Source organism: Heloderma suspectum, chromosome 2, assembly GCF_057233095.1.
Source record: "Heloderma suspectum isolate Gila_16-S chromosome 2, 16-S_ref, whole genome shotgun sequence".
Taxonomy (NCBI): domain Eukaryota; kingdom Metazoa; phylum Chordata; class Lepidosauria; order Squamata; family Helodermatidae; genus Heloderma; species Heloderma suspectum.
In genome coordinates, this window is record NC_139459.1 from 2,340,093 (window position 1) to 2,346,626 (window position 6,534).

The 6,534-nt window shown below is 53.1% G+C and overlaps 1 long non-coding RNA gene across 1 annotated transcript in view; it reads right to left on the reverse strand.

Annotated features, from left to right (window-relative positions):
* The window catches only part of LOC146351847 (uncharacterized), a 1,244,848-nt gene that overhangs the window by 835,817 nt on the left and 402,497 nt on the right, over positions 1-6,534 (reverse strand). The window lies entirely within an intron of this gene.

A 6,534-nucleotide genomic window follows, 5' to 3' on the forward strand; every position in this document is an offset into this window, starting at 1 on the left:
CTTTAAACTGAATCCTATGGGGAAGGGAGATGTAATGTTGGGGGTAACAATGGACGTAGGCGCATGCACTGCAACAAAGAGAACAGCTCTAATAGCGCCCAGTAATGGTCTTCAGACACATGTAGGAAGAAAGACAGACTATGAAGCACATGGTCTTCGATGTCTATATACTAATGCCCAGAGTATGGGAAACAAACAGAACGAACTTGAACTCTTAATACAAGAGGGAAATTATGACCTGATAGGTATAACTGAGACTTGGTGGGATGACTCTCATGACTGGAATACAGCAATCGAAGGATATAACTTGTTCAAGAAGAACAGGAGGAACAGAAAGGGAGGTGGGGTTGCACTGTATGTGAAAAATACATCTCTCTGCACAGAAATACAGGAGGAGGAGCTTGGTAGCCCCATTGAGAGCATCTGGGTTGAAATAAATGGAGCAAAGAATAAAGGGAACCTGGTGGTCGGAGTCTACTACCAGCCACCCAATCAAGGAGAAGACAAGGATGAAACTTTTGAAAAGCAAATAGCCAATGTTTTAAGGAAGCATGGGGGGACTTCAATTTCCCCCATATTTGTTGGGAGACAAATTCTGCAAAACATGGCTCCTCCAGGACATTCCTGACTTGTGCGGTGGATAACTTCCTCCTACAGAAAGTAGAGGAAGGAACTAGAGGATCAGCCATCCTTGACTTGATCCTAATCAGCAGAGATGACTTAGTGGATAAAGTAGCAGTTACAGGAACTCTAGGGGAAAGCGACCATGTTGTACTTGAGTTCTTGGTTCTAAGTGAGGCAAAAGCCGAGTGTAGTCAAACGCGTACCCTGGATTTTAGGAAAGCTGATTTTCATCAACTCAGAACAATGATCAGTAAGGTCCCATGGCAAGCGACGCTAACGAGAAAAGGAGTCCAAGATGGGTGGGAGCTTTTAAAAAAGGAAATTCTCAAGGCACAATCACAATTCCAACAAGAAGAAAAGGTGGAAGACAACAGAAGAAGCCAATGTGGCTTCACAAAAAGCTTAGGGATGACCTGAAAACAAAAAAGGACACATATAGGAAGTGGAAAAAAGGCCAAGTAACAAAGGAAGAGTACAGGCAGATAGCACAGAATTGCAGGGATGGTGTCAGGAAGGCTAAAGCTGAGAACGAGCTGAGGTTAGCGAGGGAGGCTAAAAGCAACAAAAAGACTTTCTTCAGCTACGTGCATAGTAAAAGGTAAAAGGCAGAGGAAAGAAATGGTGGTTCAGCTATTAAATAAGGATGGCAAAACGATAACAGACAAGAAAGAAAAGGCAGAGGTGCTCAATTGCTACTTTGGCTCAGTCTTCTCCCAAAAGAGGGTCTATGACCCCCCTGGCAAAGGCGAAGTACAGGCTGAAGGGGCAGGATTGCAGCTTGAGATCGATAGGCATATGGTCAAGGAACACTAATGACTTGGAATGAGTTCAAATCTCCAGGGCCAGATGAACTGCATCCTAGAGGAATAAAGGAACTGGCAGAAGAACTCTCAGGACCGCTGTCTATTCTCTTTGAGAAATCATGGAGGACGGGGGAAGTGCCAGATGACTGGAGGAGGGCTAACGTATCCCTCTCTTCAAAAAGGGTCAAAAGGAGGAACCTGGGAACTACAGACCAGTCAGTCTGACATCAATCCCTGGGAAAATTCTGGAGCAGATGATAAAGGAATCCATCTGGAAGCACCTTGACAACAATGCCGTGATTACTCGAAGCCAACATGGTTTTGTCAAAAACAAGTCCTGCCAGACAAATCTGATCTCATTTTTTGATCAAGTAACCTCCCTTGTAGATCGTGGGAATGCTGTAGACATCATATACCTCGACTTCAGCAAAGCTTTCGACAAAGTGCCCCATGATATCCTGATGAGCAAACGAGCTCAAAGTGGGCTAGAGGAAACAACGATCCGGTGGATCCACAGTTGGCTAAAGAACTGGACTCAAAAGAGTGCTTATCAATGGGACCTTCTCAAACTGGGGAGAGGTAATGAGTGGCATACCACAGGGCTCAGTCCTGGGGCCAGTGCTCTTCAACATTTGTATTAATGACTTGGAGGAGGTGGTGCAGGGAATGCTGATCAGATTTGCAGATGACTCAAAATTGGGTGGGATAGCTAATACTTTGGAAGACAGAAACAAAATTCAAAGTGGTCTGGATAGACTGGAACGCTGGGCAGAAAACAACAGAATGACATTTAATAGGGATAAATGCCAAGTTCTGCACCTAGGAAAAAGAAACCAAAGGCACAGTTACAAGGTGGGGGATACGTGGCTCAACCACACTACAAGCGAGAAGGATCTTGGAATTGTTGTCGATCACAAGCTGAATATGAGCCAACAATGTGATGTGGCTGCAAAAAAGGCCAATGCTCTTTTGGGCTGTATTCATAGAAGCATAGCTTCCAAATCCCGGGAAGTACTAGTTCCCCTCTACTCAGCACTGGTTAGGCCTCATCTGGAGTACTGTGTCCAGTTCTGGGCACCACACTTGAAGAAGGATGCAGACAAACTGGAGAGGGTTCAGAGGAGGGCAACAGAGATGATCAGGGGCCTGGAAACAAAGCCCTATGAAAAGAGACTGAAAGAACTGGGCATGTTTAGCCTTGGGAAGAGAAGACTGAGGGGAGATATAGCATTCTTCAAGTCCTTGAAAGGTTGTCACAGAGAAAAAGGCCAGGATCTCTTCTTGATCATCCCAGAGTGCAGGACACGGAATAATGGGCTCAAGTTGCAGGAAGCCAGATTCCGGCTGAACATCAGGAAAAACTTCCTGACTGTTAGAGCAATACGACCATGGAACCGATGCCCTCGGGAGGTGGTGGGCTCTCCCACACTGGAGGCCTTCAAGACGAGGCTGGACAGCCATTTGTCAGGGACGCTCTGACTTGGATTCCTGCATTGGACTCGATGGCCTTGTAGGCCCCTTCCAACCCTACTATTCTATGATTCTATTCTAAGGCTGTATATTGTCGCTCTGCTTATTTAATTTATATGCAGAGTACATCATGAGAAATGCCAGGTTGGATGAATCACAGGTCGGAATTAAGATTGCCAGGAGAATTATCAACAACCTCAGATATGCAGACGATACCACCCTAATGGCAGAAAGCGAAGAGGATCTAAAGAGTCTCTAGTTGAGGGTGAAAGTGGAGAGTGCAAAAGCTGGTTTGAATCTCAACATTAAAAAAAACGAATCACTTCCTGGCATATGGAAGGGGAAGAAATGGAAGCAGTGACAGATTTTATTTTCTTGGGCTCCAAGATCACCGCAGACAGTGACTGTAGCCATGAGATGAAAAGATGCTTGTTCCTTGGGAGGAAAGCTATGGCAAACCTAGACAGCATAGTAAGAAGCAGAGACATCACCTTGCCGACAAAGGACCATCTAATCAAAGCTATGGTTTTCCCAGTAGTAATGTATGGCTGTGAGAGCTGGACTATAAGGAAGGCTGAGCGCCGAAGAATTGATGCATTCGAACTGTGGTGCTGGAGAAGACTCTTGCGAGTCCCCTGGACTGCAAGGAGGTCAAATCAGTCTATCTTCAAGGAAATCAACCCTCACTGGAAGGACAGATGCTGAAGCTCAGATATTTTGGCCACCTAATGCTAAGAGAAAACTCCCTGGAAAAGTCCCTGTTGCTGGGGAAGATTGAAGGCAAAAGGAGAAGGGGATGGCAGAGGATGAGATGGCTAGATAGCATCACCGATGCAATGAATATGAACTTGAGCACGCTCCGGGAGAGAGCGCAGGACAGGAAGGCCTGGCGTGCTATGGTCCATGGGGTCACGAAGAGTCGGACACGACTTAACGACTGAACAACAACAAAGTTGTGTTACATCTGCAACCCATTCTGTGGCCAGTAAGTTTCACAGGGCTGAGGAACACTGTAGCACAGCTTCAGGGGCTAGGAGACATGTTCAAATGCTGCTTCTAGGTCCGATTTAATTTTAAAACTGCCAGGGCCGCAAGGTAAAGGAGGCAAGGCTACTGGGGCAATGTGTAACATGGAGAGCAAAGTTAGTGAACCCTGCCCTGGTATAGCAGCAACGATATTGCTGCTGAGAGCAGGAGCCCCGGGTTCAAATTCCACGTAAGGCTGTAGCCCTAAACCTGATCTCTCCCATAACGTATTAAATCTTGTATGCTCAATCTTTTATGCATGGTAATTGTCTTTCACCAAGCAATCATTTTGGATACGTTGCATTCTTATAGTGGGACTTAGAGCACAAGTCTCCCATCCCAAAGAGTAATGTCTCAACAACAGATCCATAGCGGGAAGTATTCCTCAATAGCACCCCTTACTGCTGTAGCCCTCAGTAGCTACTAGCTCTAACACAAGGCCATGCATGCCTCCCATGAGCCCTGGCAAAACTGCCATTATAGTCAGGGTTTGATCCTCAATATTGGGAGCATGTGCTCCACAACCTGAGTCTCCCAGACTCCCCCCCCCCCCCAGTAGCTCCAGCAAGGTCTGCTTGCAGCTTTACCATTTCTGCAGGGTAGAGGGTAGTAGTGTCGTGGCAAATCCAGAAGAGCAGGGTCCCTTCATGACAGTCACAGCTGTGCCCCTTCTAAGATTGTACAACCCTGGAAGATGGACAGCCTTTGGCTGGGATCCAAAAGCGGTGCAGCTGAGAGGAAGGCATGGGTATTTCCACTGGACGTCCCAGAAGAAAAATGCAGGGGTGTTACCCTTTTTCACCCACTCACTCAAACATTTTAGGTTTTCAAAATATGATCCTCTATGGAAGCTTCACCCTCTCAACTCAGCCCTCATGGACAGATGCTTTCTCATTTAAACAGCCCCTTTGCACACTCCCTTAGCACCCCAACATTACCCATTAGCCTTTCCTAAGCTCCTTCATTATCTTGCCCATCCCGCAACAGAAACGTCCTCACACCCAGCTGGATTGAACCACACATGCGCACACACCTACCTTCTCCCCCCCACACACACACTGATTTTTTTCTGCTTCCTTTCCCTTCACCAGGGTGTGTTTGCCCAGATACATGCCAACCTTTCACCAAAAAGTGTAGCTGACAGAGCAGGTTGCATTTGGCAATTCTGCTTATTGTAGAAATTAATGTTCAAGAATTAACAGTGCAATGGATGTTTATTTTTAATTAAATTTACAGTGATCTTGGGAAAGCAGCTAAGGCTGCAGCCCTACTGGCATACACCAGCCACATGCCCTGCCCCATAAGTAAATAATGGTGGTGGCAGCAGCCCCCCACCCCCCCGGTGGTCGTCAGCAGCAGCAGCCCTGAACGGGTGGCGTGTTGCAGGAGAGGACGCGCACAGAGCAGGGACGGGAGGAGAAGCCAAGAGCTGAGGAGGGGCGAGGGGGGGCTGCAGAGCTCCCCCAGGCGCCTTCTCTCGCTCGCTCTGGCCGGCTGCACGCCCTCCTCCCTCCCGAGCAGGCCGCGACCTGGCCGGGGGCGGGCGCCAAAGGACGCGCGGGAGCGCCGCCGCGGCGCGACCCGAGCCAGCGGGGCGGGCGTCGGACGCAATACGAGAGGCTTCCGGCGGGCTCCTTTCTGCGCCGGCGGCTGCGCTGCCGCGGCGAGCGCAGAGCAGGCGGAGGGCGGCGCACGTGGCCTCGCTTCTGCGCTGTTCCCACCTCGGGCCGCTTCAGCCTGCTCAGGTTGCCCCCCGCCTCGGGCAGCGCGGCGCCCCGCCCGCCTCGCCCCACCAGCCCGGCCTGCGGCAGGGCTGCGCGCGGCTCCACCTCGGCTCGGCCGCTGCTGCACGCGCGCGGCGCTGCGGGGCGGGGCGCCCCGGGCTGCCGGCGCCCCCCTCCTCGGCGCCCCCCCTCCGCCGACGCAGGCGAGGGACGGCAGCGCCCGCCCGCCCGGCGTGCGAAGGGCCCGGGGAGGCCGCACGCGGGCCTCAGCCCGGCGAGGCGGCCTGTGCACCGGGCGGCGGCGCGCGGCCTTTCCCGCGGCGCCCTCCTGACAGGCCGCCCCCGCCCCGCCGGGAGGGCCGGCTGCCGCGGAGGGAGCAGGGGCGCCCGGGCAGGCCCCAGCAGCGGGCGCCCGCGGCGGTCTCGCGGCGCCGCTCAGGCGCGCGGCCTCTTGCCGCGGGGCGGGGCGGGCCTTGCGCCGCCCGCCTTCGCCCGCAGCCGCGCGGCGGCGTCGCGGAGCAGCTGCACCGGCCGGGACGCGGCGGGCGCGGCAGCCCTGGCGCGCGCGGGGCCCGGCAGGCGCGCCCGCCCGCTCCCAGCAGGTCGCGCGGCCCGCCGCCTTCGCCCCGCTCCCCCCTCGCGGCGCGGCGGCGGGAAGCGGGACGCCCGGGCCGGGGCGGAGGGGCCCTCAGGCGGGCGGGAACGCGCCCGCCCCGCCGGCGTCACGCGGCCCGGGGAGCCCCGGACTCGAGGCTGCTTCTGGGGCCGCGCGTCCTGGTTCCTGCGGCGCCGCTCCAAGCCCGCGGTGCGAGCCGCTCAGAGCTCGTCTTCAATGGCTGCCCTGCCGTGTCAGTCATCTACTTGTCAATTTTTGATTGGTTCCCACG